This window comes from Harpia harpyja, chromosome 8 (genome assembly GCF_026419915.1).
Source record: "Harpia harpyja isolate bHarHar1 chromosome 8, bHarHar1 primary haplotype, whole genome shotgun sequence".
NCBI classification, from domain to species: domain Eukaryota; kingdom Metazoa; phylum Chordata; class Aves; order Accipitriformes; family Accipitridae; genus Harpia; species Harpia harpyja.
The window spans coordinates 8525671-8550883 of NC_068947.1; the positions used below are offsets into that span (position 1 = coordinate 8525671).

Genomic DNA, 25213 nt, shown 5'->3' on the forward strand with positions numbered 1-25213 from the left:
AGTTATCTGAAATCCAGAAAAATTACACCCTCAAAAATGCACAGTATCCCTGTCATGATGGATTTGAAGTGCTCCGTTGTTTAGGCACAAACCTCACGCAGTTGCCTCCTTAAGTCAGTTGTTTCCCATTCTGTTCTCATAATGACATACATGAAAGATTAAAGATAATGGTGTTTTCTTGTGAGCATAGCCCAAGGTGAATTCTGTTGGCTAAATAAATAACTGAATTAAAAAAAAAAAAAAAAAAAGCAGCTAGATGGTGTTTAAAAACATAGCTCCAGAGCCAGCTTCCTAAATTCCCTCTTGGGGTACTTCCCCGACTTGGCTTACTTTTGTGGGTGTTTTGGTGGGCTTTTTTTGGTTTTATCACAGCTGTGGTATAAAGCCCCCTTAATGACAGTGCTAACGGAGGAGAGCCGTGCCAGCATGACAGCTCGGGTAAGTGTGAGTAAACAGAGAAGACAAAGCCGTGAGTTCCCCTGGCGCGCTGTAGCAAGTGCTGGGTCTGTTCTCGCAGGTGTGCTGGGAGGAGGTGGGGGGCCAGCTCCTGCCTGTCCCCCGGCGTCACCCGTGGGTGGGACGGCACGGGGGGAAAGCTGCCGTATGGTGTCGGTTGTGCCTTCAGACATCGCGAGGATCTCATGCTGTTCTTCTCCTTGGCAGGGAATTGATTTTACGGGTGCAGTCGGCTTGCGTGTTTTGGAGCAGAGGGGTTGGCAAGTCGGTGTGGTTTTTGCATTGCTGATGCCCATTCACGTTCCGAAAATTGTGTGTGTGTGTGGTACAAATTAGCATTGTACACCTCATTTAAGGGAGTAATTGACTTTGCTGTTGGTTAAATGCTCCTTCTTTTCTTGCTGTTTGTGTAGCCATGCGTATGTGTTGACGAGGTACCTGCTACACCTTGACCTTGGAGTTTGTATCTGGACAGTTCTCTAGTTTGGGGGTGGTAACTTTTTCACATTAACAGGTCAGTTTGGTCTGGTGAAGAGGGATCATGGGTGACTTGAAGTGTTTCAGTTATATTTGGGAAGACGTAGGATGCATTCATGAACGAGCAGTGGCAGAAGTCCTTGCTCTTCCACAGGGGATGGGGTAGGGCTGTGGTGGAGTACTGCTGTACGTGTAGTAAACACTTCGGCTGTTTAGCTTTCACTCCTGCTCTAAGCAACCTGTTTTGTGGCCTCGACAGTATAAATACAAATTCCAGGGAGGGGTGCTGGGGAGGCCTTGTTAGCACTTTTCTGTCAAAAAGGCAGTAGAGTCCTTTTTCTTGGATGCTGGTTCATACCAGCCTTGCTCGTCAAGGAAATGGAGGCAATTATTGTAGGCAAACCAAGGGAATCTAAAACGGATCCAAGAATCTGATTTTATCTCTGATTATGTGTGTATTTATCAATTCCCTGTGCTGTCAGAGAGGTAAATTAGATTACCTCGTACCGTTAGTTGTCTTCATCTCTGGATTTTTATCATTGTTTCTTTGGTTGTTGCAACTCTCCTACAGATTTATGTGCCAATGAGTTAACAGATGAATATCTAGAAAGGCTCTTTGTGCATTTAAGCTTGCAGAAACATCTCCTTCAATCTTTCACATGCTTTTTAAGTCCTATGATACTTGTTACAGAGATGCTAGCTTTACTGTAGTACCGAGTCTGCTCTGCATCCGCTAAATTTGCGGGTGAAAATCCTGTTGACCTCAGCGTCTTGCAAACCTAGGTGACTGAATCTTTAGAATAAAATGCAAGACGCCAGAGGTGACTATAGGGAGAAGATGACAGTTACTGTAAGGCCGTTTTCATTTGCATAATGTTATTTCTTTAGGCTCATCACTATTAATTAGCATTTAATCATCTCTCAGAGAATAGGTCCTTCACATCAGTAGAGCAAGCCTCTTCCCACCTTAGCTCTCTTTCACCGTGGTGGGCAGATGGCTTATATGTTCTGTCTTTATAACAGTTCTGGGTTATGAGAGGGAAGCATTTAAATTTCTCTTGTACTAAAGGGACTCTGAAGTGTGGCACGCTCGTGTCTTACTGGATTATTGTTATTTCATAGCTGAGCTGGTTCTTTGAGCTCTGGGAGTAGGCCACAGGATTTTTAGGAGCTGTAATAAAAGAATGGAAGTGATGCTGTTAATATTAATTTTGCTGTAATTTCCATGTAGTGTTTTGCAAGATGTTTTCCAGATGTTCTTTTTCCATCTATATGGTTCTGGCAACAGTGCTAAAATCCTTAAAAGAAGCAAGCAGCCCCCCTTCCCTCTGCATTTCTTGCTTTCTGCATCTCCCTGAATTGCTGTGCTGAGTTCAGCTGGTGGCTGGTCACTGTGCGGTACCTGTGGTGATCCCCTCCCGGAGACCAGGCTGGATGCACCAAAATGCAGGAGGACTCTGCGGAGTCCGGGCTGGGCAGAAGGCTGAAATTGTGTCTTGTCACCATTTCTTTCTGGGACCTAATTGCTGTGAGCTTTGAGAAAAGGTTGGGTTTGGTTTGGGCTGCATGTGGATTTGGATGGATCAGGTTGAAATGTTCTTTTTTTATATTCAAGCAAGTTTTTTTAAGAGTTTATTTGCTAGGAGAATGCGATGCTGTGAATAATGAGGTGATGGACTTAATCTGCAAAAGTCTGTGGATCTTGGGAGCAGACCTAAGGAAAAGTTGGCGTGCTTATGTGGTGCAGCAGAGAAGGAGAAGAAGAGAGGAGAGGGTGAAACCCTGTAAACTTCATAGGAAGAGGAGCACTTCCATTTCCCTAAAACTGGGAAGTGAAGGAAGCCCCTGCTGTATGACCCTTATAACTACTCAGTGCCTTAATGCCTTTGAACAGAAATGAGCAGCTCAGACCTGCTGATGCCGCAGGATTGTAGTTATCGGTGAAGCTAACAAGTACTTCAGGGTCTTGTTCCTGGCCACATTACAGGTACTGCTTCAGAGAATATAGTACATGGGAACAGAAAATTGTGCTGAACGCCACCAGCAAAGTATGTTTACAACTCACCCCTAGCACACGAGAAATTATTCTGATTGCAAGGACCTAAGTACATTCCCTGCAACTGAACTTTCAGCTAGACCGTGCTGATTTAATCCTTTGGTAAGTTTTAAAAACATTTAGCATTTGGACGGAATTCATTTTGGGAAATGCTAAAAAAAATGAAGTTTTCAAAGAAACAAGAATTTCCTGAATATGCCAGGTAACCTCGACATTCTTTTTTTTTTCTGGACTGGAAACTTAGGCCAGTTTATGGCATCATGGGTTGTGTCATGGCATGTGTTGAATCAGTCCAATTAGGCAGAACCAAGGCTTGCCCTTTTGAAGCTCTATAAAGTGTGTTGGCTTCAAGGTCATATCTGATGCTTGGGGCTCCACCAGAGTTGAAAGTCTGTAGCAGAGGTGGGAAGCCAGGGGGCTGCAACCCCATGCAGTCTGCAAGGACGTATGCCTGGATTGGGATTTTTGTCCATGTTAGAAGGTAACGCAAAGGTACATGACAGTGTGCAGCTTGCCTGAGGCTGTCCAAATGCTCTACTCTGACCTCACCAAAGAAAATGTGAAGAACATTGTATACAGTTTATGGAAATACATGCAGATCAATTCCAAAAGCCATATGAGATGGAGGATTGCTGCAGATTTCCTGTGGTGAAGGGGAGGGGGAAAGATCCCATGATTTCTGTTGTATTCCCTAATAGTCTCCTGGCCAAAGCATTTTCATTACAACTTGCTGTTGCCACCACTGCATCAAAAGATAGTCAAAACACCAGAAAACTGTCAGGAAAGTTGTGGCTTTTATTCTTGCAAGAACAGGTTAAGATAAAAGAGAGGACACTTTCCAGGTATGTATTAACAGAAGAAAAGATGGAAACTCGACCCTCCTGTATGCGTTTGCTTCAATAGTACTTAACATCTAACTGGCTTTAATTAGGCTTGGAATAATAACATAATTAAATGTGTATCACTTCTGTTTCCCTTTGAAAACAAAGAGGAAACAGAAAAACAGATAGGTTGCTCTCAGTACCTCGACGCTCTCCCTGATGGCTGCATCTCAGTCGCTGGGATCATTTTTACTGGTGCAGCTGCCTTGTGCTGGATGTAGGACTTACTGTTCTGCGGCATGCACTGATCACAGGCAGAGCGTCATTCAATTTACCTGTAAAATAATGTCTTATAGGAAACTGGCAGCTACTATTATTGCACATTTACAGATTTTTTTTAACTTCCTCTTGGTTTATAGGTCATTGCTACTACGTTAGAGCTGCTTTTTTGTATAGCTGCGTCTTTTGAGTCAGTTGAAGCAGACCCATTTTGCAGTTGCTAGCTAATGTTGAGACCAGCTTGCGTATTACCTGGGACTGAGTTTCTCTTTCTAGTATACTTCAGGACAAACTGCTGAATTAAGTTATGCAGGTCAAATGACCTAGAGGCTTAAATTGATCTCTCTTGTCCCAGAATGACTTACAGACCATCTCTGCATCACCTGCAGACTTTAGGTTTTTTTTTTCATGTGCAAATGCAGTTTACAAACTCCTGAAGAAAGAGCCAGGACCTCAAGATGTCAGGGGGCTGGCTGTCAGGAGTATTTCAGTATTATTTCCTGGAACATACAAGCCAAGCCCCAGTGTATTCTGCTTGTTCTCATAAAACAGGGGATGATGCAAAGGGATTGGATCAGGATTTACTAACGGAAGGTCACACCTTTCAAAAAGAAAAGAAATGTAGTTTGTGAGGACAGCATTACAGGTTTATTTTTGTCACGGCAGGTAAGACTGGGGACACGTACAGCCTTTCTAGGAGGCAGCAAGACCTTGCTGGATTTACTGAGTATGTGCAGGATCTTTGTGCAGCTTTCAGAGTGCTCGTGCAAAACTCTTGCTGGCAGGATAGGGCAACTGTTGTCTTTGCTCGTGGCCTCGTAGGCAAATACTTTCATATGGAAAAAAACACTCCTTTTTAAATCCTCCCCCTTTGGCTTCCCTTCTTCAAAGCGATGCTTTCGCTCAGCATCCTCCCAGCATGGAAGGGGCAGCTCCGTGCCCTCTGTCCCCCTGCGCGGCGCTGAGCTCACCCACCCTCGGCCGTGTTGACGGGCACGCTCACCAGAGCGGCACGCAGGACAGGACCACTGGTCCTTGCCCCATCCGAGGTGGTCCCTGCCACAGCCGGGGGTCAGCCAGCAGCCGCTCGGCCGGGGCGAGAGCACTGCTGGGATCTGCCCTGGGGCGGACAGTCGTGGGGTGGACCGTCCCGCTGTGCTCACCGGCTGTGAAATTACAAGCTGCAGGAGATGTGCTGGACCAACCAGCGTGGTAATAAACTGAGTATTTCATCCAGCAATTGCGTTATTTTCAGCTGAAACCAGCAACAAAAATAAAACCTCCCACTTCCAGGAGTTTTGTGTTTTGTAAGCAACAGCTAGTTGCTTTCTGACGTGAAAGATGGTTGTGCTTAAAATAGGTACATCTGTGGGAGAGAGAATTTTCAGCTAGTGAAATTGTTCAAAATGATATGGAAAAGTTGCCTCAGTTTCTGTGAGCTGGCATGATATGCATGTAATACTTATACAGAGAAATGGGTGCTCTTTAACACAAAACAAACCTGGTCCCTGTCGTAGAGAAACCTGAGCGTGCTGCACCATAGCTATTTTTTAACAGAAGTATCAGATTTAAAGTGTTCCCTCCCCCCTCGCTCGCTGACCTCAGATTGCCAGGAGACCAAACAGGATTAATCCTTGTACCCTGAAGAATATCCAGTATTAAAGCAAGGAGCTGGCTGTTTCCTAGAGCAGTGCAATCCTCAAATGATCGAGAATATAACCGAGCCACAACCACTTAGTTGATTTATTCTTTTAATTTCACGAAGTGCTTGGCTTTGCAGTTTCATGCCAGGTGTTAGACCAAAATTACTTCCTATTTTTTTCAGCAGCATCAAATATGTAAAATATGTAAGATGGCAGACCTCTAAATCTGAAGGATACTGAGAAGAATTTCGTGCTAAGTCTTTCCTGAGGCAATCAGTCAAGCTGTTAATGATACAAAAATAAGAGCCACCTCATCAGTGGGAAACAGACAGTCAACCAGTTTTTCTTCTAGCACCGTTCACCAGCCGATCAGTTGTGCACCCAAGCCCGACTCTGCATGGCAGGAACATTTGCCTTTTGAAAGCATATTTGCTCTATATCATATGTTAGTGCAATCCTGGTAAGCAAAAGGTTATGATATAAAAAGACATTTTAAGAAGAATTAAATCAGCTGAGGTTGATGAGGCCATGTGGGTGGACTGAGCTTTGTCCATATGAAATGTATAAAATGTCTTGCAAAGTCATCTTGCTCTGCTTAAAATCAGTGGGAACCATGTATGACCAGACTGTCTTATGCCATCAGCTGATTTTTTTTTGAAACTCACCCGTGCTTAGTATTCAGGTTCGGTGAAACAGAAGATTATTCTGGCTTGGATCCCACAGAATTCCCATAGATTTGGGATTGGGAGGGTTTATCACTCATTCTGGTGCTGGATATCTCAGCAGGATAAACCTTTTTTTCCTTCCTCTGTGAAGACAGAAGACGTGTTAAGGTCTGCCTCCTGTCTCTAGACCTGCTTTGGTTGCCCTTTGATTTTGCAGCACAACGTGATTTCACAAGAAGATGTGTGCTCCTCCAGTGTGGTGGTTCCACTGATGCTTAGATGGACCCCAAAAGAGGCAGAATTGCGTTTAAAATTTTGCAGCTTCTATAAAAACAAAGCCTAAACTAAAGAATGTGAGAGCAAAAGACTGGATCTGTAGATGCGTTGATGAGATAGTGTACTGCGAGGTCACACGTTGAGTCAGCTGGTGGATGAATAAATGCTGAGTATTATGGCCAGCATCAGAGGACATGGCAGAGTGCACGTTGTTTGGATTAAACTCAGAAAAAAAGGGAGCCTGGCTGGTCCCTGTATGTTGATAAGGTGGGGTTTTTTACAACATTGGCAGTTGTGTATTATGTTTTCTCTGTTCTTCAAATACTGTTGTTCTTAAGAAGCATTGTGTAATTACTTATGGGAAAACTGAATCTTCAGATTTATTTACCAGTGGTAGTCCCTAAAAAATAGTAGTTGGCATGCCCATTTTATAGATGGAGACACTAATGCAAGTCAAGCAATATGTCTAAGGAACAGTTTGGTCAAATTTGGCACAGTTGTGAATCAGTTATTTTAAGTCCCTGACTGTAATAATTATTACACTGTAGCACTCAGTTTGACGTCTTATTTCAATTGCAGGAATAGCAAGCTGAAATAAAAATTGCATTTTACCTGCTGTTAAGGTAGCTTGTAGAGTATGGGAATATTTCTGAGAAGTCTAATGAATTCTGCTTGTGGAAAGAGATTATTGGATGGAGCAGCTGGCTGTATCTGAACTATGAAATTGGTAGACCGTGATGCTTCTTTATTCTGAAGCTGCATACACAACGCACTGGAAAAAGCATTTCAGGTTGCCCAATATCTTGGGAGATAGAGCTGCTGGTGCATGACAGCAGGCCCCCAGGTGAGTGGGCTTCCACCGCTGGGAGTGACCCAGGCAACTTTCCTGACTTCATAGATCAGGCAAGCCCTTTTGCAGGGAAAAAAAAAAATCATTTTCCCCTCATGCAGGGCATAGGGGGGATAGTGTTCCTTCAAGGAAATAAGTGCACATTTCTGTAAATGGATATCCACCTCTATTTTGAAAGATCATTTGGCTGGGGAGCAAGCGTGTTGACACGCTTACCCCAAAGGAAGGAAACTCAGTGTGCCTATTTAAGAATGTCCTCATCCTCTTCATGCTAAGTGTCAGTAATCTGTTATCTCCATGGTATGTACCAAGTGTGGCGAGTAGGATCAAATTTAAATGTTGACATCCAGAACAAGCTAATTTGCTTCCTTTTACCCTAATGCAGACATGAAGATGTGGAGAAGAGTTTTGCTAACACGGAGCTCTGGTTAAAGACCGGTATGCAGAATTTTGTGATTTGTGCATTCTGCCAGATTTTCTAAGTGAGATTGTCGAGTGCTCCTAGGAATTGGACTGACTTCTTAGCTAAAGAAGGATTTCTCTCTAATTTACTAGTGCAGTGGGTGCTATGACAGCTGCAAAGACTTATTAGCAGTTTTCTTTGCTAAATTTGAATGGGACGTATACAAAGTACAGTCTGTGTGGGGATGGCAGCTCTCAGGAGTCTGCTTTTAGCCCAGGAAAAGTGCAGTAGCACCTACTGGGGCTGAGGCTGAGTTGTGCTGGGAAGGACAGAGTGGGCTTCCCAAGCTGCCATTTAAGGCTAGAACAGGTTGTGAGGGTAAGGGTTTCAGGTAACTTATTGCTTGGAGGAAGCATTTAGTTTGGGGATTTCTTCAAGAACGGAGTTTGTTCATGCTGAGAGCCTATTCTGTAGGTCTGTGCTTTCTCCCACACCCCAGCGAGGCCCTTGCCGAAGAAGTTAATGCTGGCTGCCCTTGGTTTTGTGTCAGAGTTAAATTAAGGTTTTTCACTAGCCATAGATTAAGGTGTATTTTGTTGTTTGGTGGGTGTAGGTGGGGACAGCTCATGGAAAGAAATGACCATTCATCCTAGTATGCATCTTGAAGCTGAGTGGGTTTGGGTGAATGGCAGGCTGGTTTTCTTCTGATGGACTCTGTGCAGTGTTATCCTAATGTCTCTTGTAATGGCTATTGCTCAGCTGTTCAGGCTGAGAGCAGAGCAGAATAGTTTAGAGCAGTCACTGGTTTGTTCTTGTCCTCTTGTGTGGTCTGGTGGACAAGAGGGGAAAGGGCTCAGCAGGGACTCAGCAAAAGGTCATTAATTTCTCTGGCATTCCTGGACCTTGCTACCTAAAAAAGAGAATTTTCAGGTAAGCTACAGCATGATTTCTGTTTCCCACTTCTCCTCCTCCGTAAGTGGTAATCATCTAGAGACAGAGACTGGCCTGTGGCTTAGTTCATGCTTTGGTATCTTTTATCACCTATTTGGAGCAGTTTAAATTACACTTTTCAAATGGAAAATTACGAGTTGCTTAGGAAAGACCTCTTAAATGCCATTTTTGCTGGCAGTTTATTTCATCCTTTTCATGTAAGTAGTACCAACCTAGTATCTAGTGGGGCTGCCTGCTAAGCAGTAACAGATGGCCCACGCTAGTGAGGACAGGAAGGATCATAGGGTAGAAGCCAGCGTTATCTACATATGTGTTTTGGATTGCATCATGAATGTTTCCCAGGAGGGAGCACAGCTGGCACTGGAATTGTGGAAATCTAATTTTTGGTATTCTTTATTCCAAGTCTTGGCACACTTGAAAATTAATGTCTGTGGTTCGTGTTGGGCTATATCAATAATACTGCAATTATACCCCTTCTTGGATAAAATTGCTGTGCTTGCTGGTTTTCTTCTTTTTTTTTTTTTGGCTTATCCTGTAATCAAAAGTACTGTGCGAGAAAGTATACAGAAGAGAGCAGCCAGTTCCATTATGTAACCTTGCTTCCATGTATGCTGTGCCACAGGATGGCCTTAAAATGTAGTAACTAATGCAAAACTGAAGGAGGAAAACCAGAATTGGTCGTAGACGTTTCGGACCAGTTTTTCCCCCGCTAGCTTTTCTCCTGCACTAAAATGCTTAGGTACCATGATGGGCAAAAGGCTGGAGAGGGGGATGTGTCAGAAAGTGGCTGCCTTGCAGAGCTCCTGTTTTGGGGCTGTCTCTTCTTAACGCTGGGCTGGCAGCATCCTCCACACTCCAGCTTGGTTTTCATCTGTAGCAGTAGGCACATCTCTAAGGGGGCAGGGAAGAGGCGTGGAAGAAGAAAGCTGTGATCTTAAACAGTCTGTGGAGGTAAATCTTTTGATTCTGCAAAGATGGCTAAGGCTTAGCCACAACCCCTGAAATTACAACTTGCGTTGCGTACTGTATTCTGTTGGATGTTTGTCAAGGCGCCAGCAGGCAAAGGCCAAGAGATCCTAGACGTGGCTGTGTGATTGTGCTTTGGTAGATCAGGCCTTACAGAGAGCTCTTATAGTATGTATTGGTATCTGTCTCCTCTTGATGCTAAGAAACTATGTATCCGGGAGGCAGGAAACTGTCCTTTTTCACATGAATAAAAATGGGATAAACTTCTTACTGAAAAATTCCTTGTCAGACGTGGGGAAATCTTCACTTTGTGGGGTTTTTCTTTTTGTTGTTGTTGTTGTCCTAGGAGCTTCCCATGCAAATCCAGTTTAGAAGATAACATTTCATTCAGTTCTCCCCTGCCACGGTTTGGAACTTAAATCCTTTTCCTTCCCCATGGATGGACAGAGACTAAGCAGTCCTTGCTTCATGTAAGGTAACTAGAGCTTATGTCAACCATGGGATCATGTAACATTCTGACTTCTCAACAGTAGGATAATAACCCGTAGTAGATAAAACACATTACAAGTGCCCAGAGAATGATGCGGAAGATGACCTAAGGTGATTCTGTCAGGCTGAGACCTTATCTTTGGGCAGCTGAGCAAGGGCAAGACACTTCTCAGCCTGGCCTGGAAGCATTTGTCTCACAACTCGGCTTATGAAAGTTGCACTTTCCTAGTGCTGCATCACTGTGATGACAGTAGTTCCTGCTGTCTTGACATCTGTCTTTTGAGCATAAGCAGAAAAGCTTGGCAATGTGTTATGAAAAGATCCATGAGGACTGCCTCTGAATTGCCCTTGGAGAGAAGAGGAAACCAAGTACAGCAGTGAAAACTCCTCCTCTCCCCCTGCCCCACGTACGCACACTTGCTTGAGTCTAGGGTAAAGCCAAATTCTGCATGGACTCAGATAGAAGCTTTTCTGGTCATTCATGAAATAAAAAGATACAAACGGTACACCTGGCGCCTCTTGCCAAATTAATGTGAGATTTCTTGTTTTGGAAACTGCCTTCCCTCCATTTAAAGCAACTTTTGCCTTATTTGGTATTAAAGTAATCTCAAAGGCAATTAAAACATTCTTTGTGCCGTTCTGTGTTTGTGAATTTGTTTTCTTCCATAGAAGGTTGTTTTTCCTTGAAGCAGTCGCTTCAGCTTATAGAACTGAATAGCTTTCAGGACTCCAGTGCCCATACTGGCTTCTGCTGAGTTTCCAAGGAAGGCCTGAGATATTTCAGATATTTCTCTTCCAGTTGGTCACAGGATTCCACCACAAAGATCTCTCATTCTGTCAGCTTTCTTCCCAAACCTGCCTGCTTGTGCTAGCAAGACTCTTCTGCATGTGTTCAGCATTAGAAAGTCAGAGGGGCTCTGTTCATGGTGGACTAAAAGCCCTTCTTTGACATGATGTGAGTCCCCTGGGAAATGCTGTCACAAAACTGACCATGTTTAACAGTCTTTCCCATATCCTTTCACTTTCACCTTGCTGACCTGAAGCTGGAAGGTCATTTCAAGGCTTGTTCTGTCTGAAGAAAAGTAGCCTCCGTCATCTGCCTTAGGAGCATTTCCATCTTGGACATAACGCAAGACAACTGCATGGTCTTTGTGCGATACATCTGCAAAGCCCTGCTTCTGAGTACAGCCTTCTGAGAGTAATTCTGTGCTAGCCTCTTAGTTTGGGAGAAACCAGCTCAAATATAAGGAAGGTCCAAACTTGAAAGGAATCAGGACTGCAAAGCCCAGTTCTTTGTAAAGACAGTGGAGCTATGTCTCAGCTAGACCTGTCTTCCTAGCACAGTGTAGTGTTGCTTAGAGGTGCCTGGGTCATGGAAGTAATATGGGTGTGATTAAAGGTGGGCTTTTCTCTGCTTCTCAGGAGAGCTCACTGGCTGCAGACCAGGGATGCACAGATTTGACTTTATTGGTTTTGCTTGTACAGCTGCATTGTGTACTGCAGATGTGCCCCACATGTCCCTAATCTAAACTCTCCACAGTGTTTGAACCTCTGGTTTCTGTGAAGGCACCTCATAGACAGTTTGGAGTGCTGTTGTGGTGTGGTGAAGTGATATCAGCTGCTTGGGGAGATAGGTTATTCAGAGAGAGAGAGAGAGAGAATTTTTTTTTCTCCTCAGGAGCAAATTATTCTACAGTTTATCTAATAATTCAGACAATTTTGTGGTTTTTGTTTGTTTGTTTTTTCAATTTGTTCAGAATCCTTCAACTAGTGTTTGACACAGTATAGATGAATTGCTGCAGAGTTCTTGCTTACTGGGAATTTATTTTCCCTTATGAATTGACCAGGTTAAGAACTCATCTGAGTTTGCCTCTCCTGTGGGAGCTAGAACAGCTGCAGGATATTTTCAGAGCAGTGAACTTAAATGGTTGCCCCAATCCCATGCCCTGCTTTTTCACCAATGGTCTTGTTTGCAGAGACAGGACTAGAAATACATTGTTGGTCTTTCAGGGGTAGAAAAGATGAGTTTATTCCCCACTTGCTCCAAGAGCCACAGGATACATGCCTGTGCAAAATGGTCAAATGCACTTAGCCTTGATGGAGGTGACGGCTGAGTCTTTTCTGGCTCTCGTATTCTCTTTTAGCTCCGTGATGGAGTGCCGTGGCATACCTTCTGGAGAACGGCAAGGGAGGGAGCACCTGCTTTTGTACGTAAGCTGCTGAAGGGATCAAAGTATTTAATGCTAACTCTCTCTTGCGCTTCCCTCCTTAAGCTCTGCTCTTGAGAAATAGCTCATTAATTTGTTAGCAGCCTGTTGAGGAAGGAGGGGGCAGAAAGCCACTAACAAATTAATTTGGTCCAGGTCATGTCTCCCCATAGCAGTCAGGAGCCTGCTCTTTCCCTCCCTGTTCCAGCAAGTTGCTCAGGAGCTGGATGGCGAGGAAGGTGCTTCCCTGTTGTGCCATATACTAGTTTGGCTACTGCTCATACACGGGCTGCTATATATAAAATCTCTTCTTGATGGACATGAGAAGTTACCTAAGAAATGATGGTAAGGGCTGTATAGCTTACACAGATTCTGAATTTAACGACCACTTTCCTCCCAAAAGTTCACGCCAGAGTTTAAATGCAGTACCTTTCTTTCCTTTTCAAAGATCTGTGTGTATATCACAAGTTGACAGGCAAAAAGATCTTTATAATAATACTTTGACCTCATAAGTCAGCCTTGCAGGTAGATAGAAATTGGCAGGTTCCTTCTGTGTGGGTCTGGCAAGCACTGCTAGAGGAAAAGACAGTTTATTACCTGCTTAGTAAGGAGAATATCGGTATCATAACACTATCCATTGCTGACCTTTCTCTAGCTCACTGTTGATGTGTGTTACAATGAACCATGAACTTTTTACCTGACTTTGAAACTGGCAAGAAAACCACAGGATGACTGTAAAGGTTTGCACTTGGTTCCTGTTGTAGGAAGACATTGTGGATTTTCCCATTACTAATGCATATTTCAAATTGGGCAGAGGAAGTGAGGATGCCTGTAAAGACAGAAGATTTTACTATGCTTTGTATTCCAGTAAACAATATGTGAAAGATGATTCACCTAGAAAAACGGGAAGAATTTAGGTAACTTGATCTCTGATGACATAGGAAGATATTTGAAGGAAGAAAAACTCTAGCGTCGCTTGTTTTGAAACTCTCTTTATGAAGTGCCGTAGTTACTCACAAATGTCATACTATTGAAGTTTTACATGTCTTTGCTCCTGGCATACCTGCCGGTGTTTCTACAGCACACCTGGGTTGCACCTTCGAGGCTCCCAGCTTCAGGAATAGAAAGACAAATGGTGAACAGTTTGTCCTGAAATGCCTAATGATAAAATGGTATCTGTATGTATATCTAACCTAAATAATAATAATACTAACAGCAATAATATTGTACATCCTGGAAGCGACCCTGAAGTTCAAAATTCACTCTGCTTCTGATGCCTCTTGCTTACATTCTGGTAGAATAAAGCAGCAAAACATTTATCCCATTCTTCATACTGCTCTTTGGCTAACCAGCAGGTTCCCTCTGTCCCACCGAGTGGTCCCTTCCCAGACAACTGCCATGAAGCTTGCCTGGGACGCAGCCCTGGTGTCAGTGGGGCATGAGGGATGGACCCGCAGCATTTGTCTTTTGATGTAAGGGTGCCCACAACGGTTCATCAGACTGCTCCTTTGTGGCGGCAGCTTGCCTTTGGGTCTTTCTGATGCCTCCTCTGGCAGGTACCATTTGCCCTGTACTTCCACATGGATATGTTTAAGCAATCTTCCTACATCCCTCGAATGTATCACCTTTACGGCTGCTTGTTCTCTTAATGTCCTTTCAGACAGGCTCCCATGCTTTGGGATCATTATTTTGGAGAAGGACAGTGGATTTCTTTGGCTCTTGTGATGGCCACTGCTGCCTTTGGTCATCACATTGCTAAGGCAGTGCTATTCCCCCACCGATATGATCCAGTCTCTCTCTCCTAAGTAACAAGTAGCTTGTTTTTAAAGAATCCTCCTTACTACCTCCCTTTCACCAGGTTCCTGATGTGGCTAGTGTGTTGGCATCCTCGTTTAAAACCAAACACTTCAGCCCCCCCATCTTAGTCTGCATCATGTGTTTTAGACTTCCATCGTCTTGTGTACAAGTATATACATTTGTTCTGGTTCCCTGTTTTTCCCATGTCTTTTTTAAATGGGACAATTTATTCAGACTTCTCTTTTTTATCTCCCCTCCACATTTTGCCAGCTCCTGTCCTGTCCCCAGCTTGAGGCTGCAGAGATTTTATGACCTGGTCCACAGGGAATGCATCATCCTAAACACTGTGTGCTTTTGCACTTCCCCATTGCCTTTCATTTAAAAACTCCTGGTGAAATCATCTCTCTCTCTTTTTATTATTTTTTTTCCCCACCCTGTTTAAAGGTTTAAGATAACATTTTTGGTTTTGTTTAGATGAACCTGCCTTCCCCTCTGCAGAGTGCCTCTACCCGAAACTCTACCCAGTGCGTCAGGAGTCCAAATGCTGCTGGGGCTTTTAGGTTGTGGTACAGTCCGGGGGTTCACTGCAGGCTGTTTTCCCTGTGATTTTACCCTTGTTCAGCATTTTTTGAGAGTTATGTGTTGAGGGGGGATCTGCCTGTTGGGCACTGCTAACATGGGGATGGGACAACTGCGCTGCAGTGGCAGGGGGTCCGGCCGCAGGGCAGGGGGGGTTTATGCCAATGCTGAATAGCACAACCATGCTAAATCCATCCTGTGCCAGCTGTATCTTGGATTTGTAATGCTTTCCCAATGAGGCCACGGTTATTTACTGTGCACGCTCAGTACAGCCACCTGCCCTGCCCTCCTCGGCACCTGCGCCCCGGGCGGCATTGCTCGCCCTCTCGCTCGGGTCCCCGCTCTGCCCTTGAGATGCGTTGGTCTTTTTTTTTTTTCCCTTACATTCAGCAGCATGCAGGGAAAAAAAAAGGCTGCACTGCATTAAAAAAAGCGAGGGGGAAGAGTGAGGAGAGTTGAAAAAATGGAAAATAAAAGTATGAAGGGGAGTGCAAAAGCATAAACTTCGGTGCAGCGTGTGCTGATGCAGGAGGGAATGGCATCGGACGAGGCACTGGCACGCACAGAGATGTCAGGAGCATAAACTGGGCTGCAAGCCCTAAAAAGCTTTCTTGTCATCTCATTCACAACTAACCCCCCCAGACAGTATGGTCTCTCTGTGAATAGATGAACCGTCCCTTGCTGCGTGAATATCGGCACCACCACCCAGGTTTTGCCCCGCGGTGGTGTTGCGGGCAGGCTGCCTGCGATGTTAGCAGTGACCAAATGTCTCCCCCCATGCCCCGGCAAGGCAAAGCGTGTTTTGAAAACAAGTCAAGCCCAGGGTTGCGTCATGTCGTGCTCATGCGTTGTCCTCCAGCGGCAGGCAGTGGTGCTGGGGGTCTCGGGGTGCCAGGCAGCCCTTCACTTACCCCTCGGTGTGAAGTGGGAGCAAGGAGACTGGCTGCATCGGGGATTCCTGCCCCTCACTCCCTCAGGCCATTTTGGAAGTTTCTCTAAGGCCATGGTAACATGTAATCCCTTTGGGGTGGGGGTTTGTCCTTTCTTTCCTTTGGGTTTTTCTTCCTTCACATGGCTTCACCCGCCAGGAGTGAGTGTGGATGTCAGGGCTGTCGGCTGCCTGTTTCTAGCCGTGTGAAATGTGGACACCAACGACTGGCGGAATTTGGTTGCGTAGGCAAAGATGTAAAACCAGAAAGGGTGGGTTAATGGAAAGAGAGGAGGGGGACATATGGAGGAGGAAGGTAAAAGTTAATGGAGAAGAGAAGGGCAAAGGGAAACTGATGCTTGAGGCAACCAACCAGTCATTTGATGGCCAGTCAAATAGATAAGTGGCTAGACAGAATAAATCAGGCAGATGGAAGAGGAGATGGGACTGGCAAGGCATGCTCTTTTACTGCCCTGTGCACTTGCTTTCTGGGACATTTCACTTTTCCTAAGGTTGCCTGCCTCAGTAGCGGCGTGCCTATATACATGCAATGATGGGCAATACATCAGTACTGTGGGAGCACTGCTGTTCTGCGTGTGCGTGGTACCGGGTAACTCTAAAACACTGTGGTACTTGGTATGTAGCCTTCGCTGTGGGGCTGATTCATGCCCCTCTCTACTCCCCCTTCAGTTCCCCATCCCTCGGGGAGGGGAGCTGCTGCCCCGCTGACCCCCACTCTTTCGGAGCAGGGGGGGAGGCAAAGGGGGAAATGGGGCAGGGGCAGGCTGGTCCGTGGGATCAGCGGGTCTCAGAGGGGATTGTGTTGGGATGGAGGAACCCCTGGGAACGGGTAGGGGAAGACATCCCCGTGCTGCCTTGTAACACACCATCATGGTACAAAAGCCCCTTATCTGCAGGTCGGTCTCTGCAGCAGAATCGGAGGGGCTGAGGGGAGGGAGGGGAGGCAAGGGTGGTAGTGAGGGTGGGGAGGGAAACCTCCACTCGGGTGGCTGCAAAACTCCTGTCAGCCCCTTTCCCAAATAGCTTCGTAATGTTGGGGCTCTCGGCGGCATCGAGATTCACAGTGCTTCCAGTGAAAAAGGAAAGTGCCGACGGTGTTGGCCATTAGGAATGTAAATGTGCGGGCAGAGCCCACTGTGACGGCACCTGTGCCTTGAATCAAGCCCCGCGCCTTTGGATATGCCCGTGCGACTGTATTTTAAAGCTGCATTTTATATCCTGGCTGCATAGGGAAAGGGAGCGCATATGAAGGATACTTAGAAGACATCTCTGGCTGCAAGGACTTATGTCACCTTCTGGGGGACTTGTCACAAAGCCAGCTACAGCAACATCTTTGTCCGTCAGTCATGTTGCTGTTAGTAAGTATAAACACTGAAACCCCAAACGTGCCAAGCAGCTCACTAGCTGCATTGCATGTGGCTGTTTAATATGCTGCTGCTAAAGGTGTTCGTGCTGTGGGAGTGGGGCCTTTAGTGTAATCCTAAAGCCAAAGGACCCCGCATGTCCAGTTAGCTGTATAGCTGAGCAGGCTCCAAGGGTCTTACTTTCCACCCCATTCCTATTACAATGCCATTTTCTCCCACTTCTTTTTCTTCTACTGAATTAGAAAGCTGATTCCACTAATAATCCTGTTTTTAAAAATAAGTTTCAGAAATTCATGAGCTGCCAGTGGGGGACAGAGCATGTCTTTTGTTTACAGGAGCAAATCATTAGATGTTTGCCAGACCGTGCCCATTGCGGAGTGCTTAAAGAGACTTTTCTGGTGACAGTAAGGGACAGAACATGTTGAGACGCCCAATAATAGTGAAGCTGCACTTATGGTGGGCAAGCCTGTGCTGACAGCAGAGGACTGTTTCAGAACATTTGTACTAATAAACTTTCTTTGTGCTCTGCTTGTTTATCTGCTTTGTTCCCTTAAATGATGGTGCATTTGTGGATAATTTCCTCCGCTGGTAAGCTACCCCCATCAAGTTGAAAGTTGTCTATTTTTAAAATGCCAGCTGCCTCTCACATAAAAAAGCCACTGCTGATGTACCGTTGCTTGCAATGCATTATTCAAAGTCCTTTTTAGACTCTCGCAAATAAAGAGCTTCATTAATATTTCAGCAGTCGCTGTGATTCTCTCCAAGGGGGCTCTGTTCCTTTTCTCACTTGACACCCCTGTATTTTTGTGTGTAGCAAAGATGCTTGGATTTCGAGTTACCTTTGGTAGAGCAAACTCATCATTTTCTGGAGGAAGTGGATCTTAAAAGAAAATTTGACCTTGAGATTGGTGCTAAGCAGGTAACTGGTATACCCAGCATCTTACCACAGCCCTAGGAAATAGGACTGGTTTGGGGGTGGAGGGGCTACTTTTGTACACCGAACGCCAACTGTTGTGCTCCGTCACATGGACTGATCTTTCTAGCTGGCTTTGCTAGCTTAGAGGAGAAATAGGAAAGGGGATTGGAAAAGGAGCATCAGAACAGGTTGAATTTCTTTATGTAAAAATTTACTTAATAAGGTTTTCTTATTTAAATATTAGCTGTATTTGCACTGATTTCAAAACCACACTGAGGGCTATTTTCTTCCTCCTGTACCTATTAGGTACAAAATCTGTGATAAGGCTGGGCTTTTGAGAATGAACTTAGTGATTTCCTCACCTGAGGTGCTGGTGGAAAATCAGTACCAGGCAGGTCTGGAAAAAATTCTTTTGGCTTTAAAGAAGAAAAGCTGAGTCAAAAAATAGCAACCATTCTGAACTTGCTGCATAAGAGCTGTTTCTTAATCCATAGAGATCTTACACCTTTCCTTGTGATACCACGATAAAAGATTCCTTTGGCTTGACCGTGCATGATGGGTTTTGATGCTGGGAGATGGAGGTCTAGTGATACAGAGCTGTGTAATAATTTTAAAAGGTAGTTTCTCAATACATCAAGCAATTAAGTGTTTGAAGGGAAGAAAAGCGTTCAGAGATGGTGCTCACCCGTGAAACGAGAGCAAGAGTGATAACGCTTGCTAGAAATCAGTGCTGCAGTCTCCTGGGTGCACGAGAGCTACGGGCTGGAGTCTCCCCTGCAAATGGAGGCAGCGGGAGAAGGGATGATGAAGAGGTTGATCTAAGTAGGGTGGGGACCATCAGTTAGCAAAGAAATAAAGCGACCACAAGCGTCGAGGGGATTCTGACAGTGGGTAACTGGGCACTACGTTGCCTGCCTACGGTGTGCCTGGTTTGCACGTCGGGCAGTTCTTGCACTGTAAGGCTTCCCGTCGGGACAGCGGGCAAGTGGAAGTGAGTGGCTTTGCTTGTGAAATACTAGAAACGCTGTGAGCTGCAGTGGTTGAGCATCCAGAAGCTTGAATTCTTGGTTTGCTGTTGAAGACAATGATCCTGACCAGGCTTGTTAAGAACAGCTTAATGTTTCTCTCCTAAGTCAGCAGTAAAGTGATATTCTGGGCAAGAAATAAGTTTTGGGTTTTGGGGGGTTTGGAGTTTGGTGGGGGTTTTTTCTGTTGATGCTGCTGGGCTTTAAACTATGGTTCATGTTTAGTTATCTTATTCAGGGTGAAATTAAATTGCGCCTTTAGTTTTGTGAGGTAAATAATAGTTTTAAAAAGTCCCCATCCTGCTCTCCCAAAATGTACGAAAGGGTTGTTTATTCCTTCTGGCGGGAAACAACAGCTGGTGTTCCCAGAAAATAAAGATTTCTTTCCCCCCACTTCACTGGAATCCTTCATGACTTTCCCAGTGTAATTTGCTTATCGTTTAAAAAAGGAGCTTGGCTTACAAGCTGTTCAGAAGGTACCGGAGAGCATATTGCATGGTGCTGGGAAGACAGAGGGGATGCCAAAGCAACGCTGGTATATTTTGGCTGAAATATTGTGTCTTGGTGGGGAAGGTGGGGTGTTAGGCAGCAGCCAAGTCCGGCAGCCCGTGGAGGTCATGCAGACCCCGTGGGCTTGTGCTGCGTGGTCAAGCAGCTGAGCTGCAGGACTCCGGGTGGAGGTTGCAAACTTCGGCATCACCGTGTTGGTAACGGCAGGCGACCAGCAGGGAATGTACGCCCTGGCCGGCAGCATCCGAGGAGCAACCTGAAGGTGCGGGAGCTGCGCCGGGGCTGGCTGGCACGGCGGCTATCTGGGGGTACGGAGCCGGGGAAGGATGTGTGCCGCCTCTCTGTAACACAGCCCCTTCGGCGCCTGCGGGAGATTATCGCGTCACGCGCTTACAGGCTGACCTTAATCTTCCTAATACGGGATCGCCCTCCCCGAGAGGGACAATAAACAACCCAGATTTTCCTGCTGATGGTAATGCGGTAAGCAAACCCATAGCTCCAGGGAGGAAGCGTTCACAGGGCGCTGAGACGTGGAGGATGGAAAGAGTGCCCTGGGGAAAATGGAGGAGAGACGGGATTGCTACCTACATTCCCTCCTGCGTGTCCATCAGGGATTTTGGGATTAGTGTTGTCTGATGGGAAGTTCCTCCTTCTCAGTTTGCTTTTCCTGGCCAAGAAACCTTTTCTCCGTTACACTAGGACTCCCCGAGGCACTTTGGCTGGCCGCTGCTTGCTCTTTCAAATCACTGGTGATCTCTGCTTCTTGTTCCCTGTCCCAGGAAAGAGGGGAAGTGTCTCTTTCCTTTGTATTCTGGCCCTGCTACCACTGCCAGTCCTTCAGCAAACTGTTAATTACAATTAAATGTCTGTTACCGGTTCCTGCTGTAAGTGTGTAATAGGTGGCTTGCTTTTCCAAGGGTTACAGAAGGGTCCCGGCCCAAGGGACCTGTCTGAACAGTGTTTGGAGCTGTTGCTCCCATCTGCTGGTTAAGTGGTTGACACTCATTATTTTACCTGAATAGTGGCTGCTGGAGAAATTGGGGCCATTGTGTCTGAGGACTGGCCAGCGTAAGAGCAGATGTTCAAAAAGAAAGATGGGTGCTCGGGTCTGCCTGAACTTGCAAATGGCTTAGCTTGGGAAACATGAGCCAAATTTGTTTTAAAAGCTGTTAGAATTTGCTAATGGTAGATCTTTTTTCCAACATAGGAAGCAAGGGCTGTGTGCGGGAGAGGGGAAAAGACATTGACCAAAAAGCAGAACAGGAGTTCAAAGCTTCTGGGCAAATGTTTGATCCAGTGTCTTAATGGATAGGGTTAGCACATGAAAATGCCTTTTTGTAGCTTTAGCCATGTCTTTTCAAAGTTGTGTGTTTTCTGAAAATGTCCTTCAACAGTCAATATTGGTACTGGTTAACTCCACCCCCCACCCCCAAATTTGGGACAAATAAAGGGACACAGCTGTTAAGACACTTATGGTGAGATACATGGATCTCTCTTATTCCCGTCCATTTTCCTTTCTTTGTTCCAAGTCAGTTCTGAAAAAGGTCTCCAGGATTTTGTTGCTGAGTCCCTCTCCCAATGGGAAGAAGACTTTCTGCAAGCCTCCTGGCTCTTATTTGCTCAGAAAGGGACCAGGAGATTTAGTCAGAAAAGCTGGTTTGGTTGGAGGACAGCCAAACAAACAGGCACTCACACAAATTGATGCTACTGATAGAGTGAGACACTGCTAGAAGTGACTCAGTGGAATTGGCTAATACGCCCTGTGGCTACAAAGAAGCGTACACAGCAAAATGTTGTTGTCAGCAGAACATCTGATGATGCAGTAGGTAAACTTGTTTTTAATGGAAACCAGGAAGTGAGGCTTGGAAAAATGTCAGACATAGCCTTCTAGGTAGAATTTGAGTACTATATTCTTGGATGTTTGCAAGACTGTAATGCTTATTTAAGAGAGTAGAAAGTTAATTTGTTAATTAAATGTTCTGTCAGCTTGCTCCTCAGTGCCAGCTTGTCTGAGTCACCACTTATCAGCCCAGCCTTCCTTCCTACAAGTGTCACAAGCTTGAATTTTTACCGCAGCTTGATCTACATGTACTGGAAATTGAACTCTGCTCGTTTAAACCTGTGCAAATGTAAATGTTGCCTGTAGCATACCCAGAATGGTTAAAATTACCTCTTTTGTGGGAAACATGTCAGGATTGTTGAGCTGGTGCGGGTTTTTTTCTGGGAACAACCGTTGTACTGCTGATGGTACGGCAGAAATGCTGTTGGGTTGTACCAATGGACAGGCAGAAAAGGAGAGTATCGGTACGGTTTGGCGTGTCTGTAGGAGCACTAGAGAACTGAACTGCTGCTGTGCGAAGCGGAGAGATGGCATGTTGCAAGTGTCTATAGTGCAGCGTCTACATTTCCCTCTGGTTTTTGTGTCCTTGCCCTAGAGTTGGGTGTTTTGCCAGACATCAGTGCAGTCCCGCGCAGCTGCAACCTCTTCACAGCCAAGTTTTTGGTGGAGATCCCAGCAGGGGAGACTTAAAGGAGACTTGAAAATGTAACTCGGAGCAACGAGAAAAATCCATGAAGCACCTGTCGTGCCGCCTCTGGCCTGGACAAATGTCTGGTTTTAAATCTCTTTGGGAGGGTGCCACTTTGGAGCTGAGCTCTCCCAGCTTTCGGGAGGGAGCTCCGGCTCCAAGTGCTGCCATTGCTCCTTGCTCGTGCAGGGGACAAGAAGGGTGGCCTTTTGCTTCTGAAGCTGCCCAAGCCAAGAGGCTTTTGCAGAAGGATGCTGAGGAAAGCCTCCCCTTCTGCCAGCCATCCCGGTGGGAGCTGGGGGGCTCAGTGCCATCCAGAGGTGTCAGCACAGCTTGCCGGCTCGTGGCCTCTTGCAGAAGCAAAGCCCTGCTCATTTGCCTTTTTGGTAGTAGGTGAGGTGTTAAGCAAGTATGTGCACTGCTGATTTACAGCCCTTACAAGAGCATCAGCAAAAGAATGCACATAATTTTGCTAAGCTTGTGCGTAGCTACCTCAATAAAAGGGTCAACTGCTGAAAGTTTCTTCGAAACAAGAAAGTGAGGGGTTTTTGCAGGCTTTTCAGTAATGCCTTAAAGGGCACATTTCATTGGGACAACGCGACATGTCTCTTTCTGCTAAGTACAGTGACAGTGCTGTTACTACTTAGTAAATTAGGTCTTGGGCCTGAAATTAAACTATTTGGGCTCTTCAGCGCTATTTATAGGAGAGATTTAAAGGCTCTTTTCCCCTTTTTCTGCTTTTTTTTACCCTCACTTTCCCCTTCTTGCTTTTAGATCTGAAATGATTTAAAATTGCCCCAGATGGAGCTTCTGGGCACAATTATCCAAAACTGCCTAAACCTGGGCAGCATAAAGAATATCTTCTTGTGCTTGTGCCCATTAGTCTAATGGCAGTGAGGAGTGAAACTCTTGGCCAGACTTTGCAAACGTACCTCTGTACCTGTTTATTTTGTGTCCTGTAGTCTTCACCTTCCACGCATGCCTTCTGCTTGTGAAGGGACAGCTCACCAACCCGGCCAAGCTGAGGTCTCGCATGCTCAGACCTGGGCTGGGAAACCCAGTTTGCCTTGCAAAGTCACTAAACCAAGTACTCTGCAAGTCGGTCAGCTGTGCAAAGCGCTCCTGAATGAGCTGTGTTGCACCTTGTCTCGGCATCGCCTCTTAGCCCACAGTGTCCAGAGTGAGCCAGCTGTGATGATACTGCACAGGGGAAGGCTGATTTTCTGTGGCTGAATCAGAGGTTGGGTTTTATGGTCTTATTTTGCTCCAGCCCTCCTCCGGATGTGTGACCGCTGCTGATTCCTAATGTGCACAGCTCCTTTCTTCTTTCCGTGCACAGGCCATTCTCTATAACTTTATTACCCTCAGTTTATGGAAACGCTTGTTGAAATGTAGCTCATGATGAGCTTTGCTTAAGTACTAGTAGTCAAAGCACTAAAATATTAAATTATTTTTTAAATAATTTTTGAATCATTAAAGAATAACAGGGAAAATAACTTTTCTAGAAGACCTATTGGTTAAACAATAGTTTAACGATAGTACAGCTAAGGAGAAGGAAAAAAATAGTTGTTCTTTGTTTTGTTCTGTTTTTTTTTTTCTTTTTAATTCTATGTCCTTTGTGTAGTTCGCATGTGTTCAGATATAGAAGAGGCTAATTTAGGAACACAAGGTGTTTCACCTCTTTTCCAGTCTGTTTGGCTGTCCAGCATCCTTCCCATACCTCCGCTTTCCTCCCTGGACGTGGGGGAGGAGGCTGTGGCAGGTGATGGTGTCGGGCAGTGCTGCTGGATGGGGCTGGCTCTGCGGCAGAGCCCAGCGCTGGTTGCTGTGCCAGGAGCAGGAGAGCTGCAGAGCCGCTTCCCGGGGGTGGACTGGTTATCACAGCCAGGGCAGCAAACAGGGTTCTTCAAAGGGGACTCCAAAAACTGTCATTGTTTCCAACTCCCTCTCGATCTGCCTCTCCTTCGTGCCCCTGCTTTTCTTTCTTTTTTTCTGTTTTTTTGGGGCAGTGTTTGCTTGGGGAGATTTTCTGTCACCTTCTTCTGTAAGAAATTGCTTCCTTTTGCAAAAGATACATTGCTTACTAGCAATTCCTGTTGACCTAGGGAGCCTCGGACACTGATTGTGCAACTGCTGATGTCTCCGTGTTTTGCTGATTCTCCAGAGAACCACTAAATGCAGTAGATGATTGTCTCAAGGCATTGAGCTCATCTGTCGAGAGGATGGCAGTGCCGCTGCACGGGCTCTTGCCCACAGCATCTTGTATCACATGCTTTTTGGAAAATGTGGTTCCTTGATTGTGTCAGGGGGAGGACTGACTGCCTTAGAAAGCAGTCTAGCTGGAAAGTACAATTTATCCTCACTGCACTTTTCTGCAAAACCATACTCCCTGGCATAATTTGTCCACGTATGACTAGTGCCATTAACTTTAATGGCTTGCATAATCAAGTTCTCACATTATCCTACCCCTCACTGTATTTTACTTTGCTTCTCATTCTCATCCAAGCCTCTGAGAAACAGCATGTGCTGTTCTGACGGGGGACAAACCCTTGCCAATTGACATTGACATGCACAGGCTCCACTTCTCATGGCCATTCGGCCATCTAAGAAGCAAGGATAGTGGATTTATTAATTTGCCCTAAAGAACCTCTGGAAGCATGTTTTACATTATAAGTAATGTCAGGGTTCATATTTCTGTTTTCAGGCACTGTCAGCATCAGTAAGAAATAAGGTTTGAGACCAGTAAAGGATTTGTGCAATGTGCACCCAGCACTGGAGGATACTGGGAGCGCTGGCCTTAGTCCAGGAGAAATGTGACCCAGTAAACTTCTTAAAAGACTGTTCAGTCGCTCTCTTTATTATGCAGGAGCATGCAGGCTGTATACAGGATGAATAGCATTTTCTTAACTGCTGCCAAAGGAAACATTTTCTACGCTGTGTATAGTAATTTTCTCCACTTTGGTGTCTCGGCTAGCAGCAGAAGAGAGCTGCTTCTCGCCTTTTCAC

The 25213-nt window shown here is 45.5% G+C and overlaps 1 protein-coding gene across 1 annotated transcript in view; it reads left to right on the forward strand.

The window, feature by feature from the left end:
* Nucleotides 1-25213, forward strand: part of TSPAN7 (tetraspanin 7) — a 99950-nt gene that overhangs the window by 4833 nt on the left and 69904 nt on the right. The window lies entirely within an intron of this gene.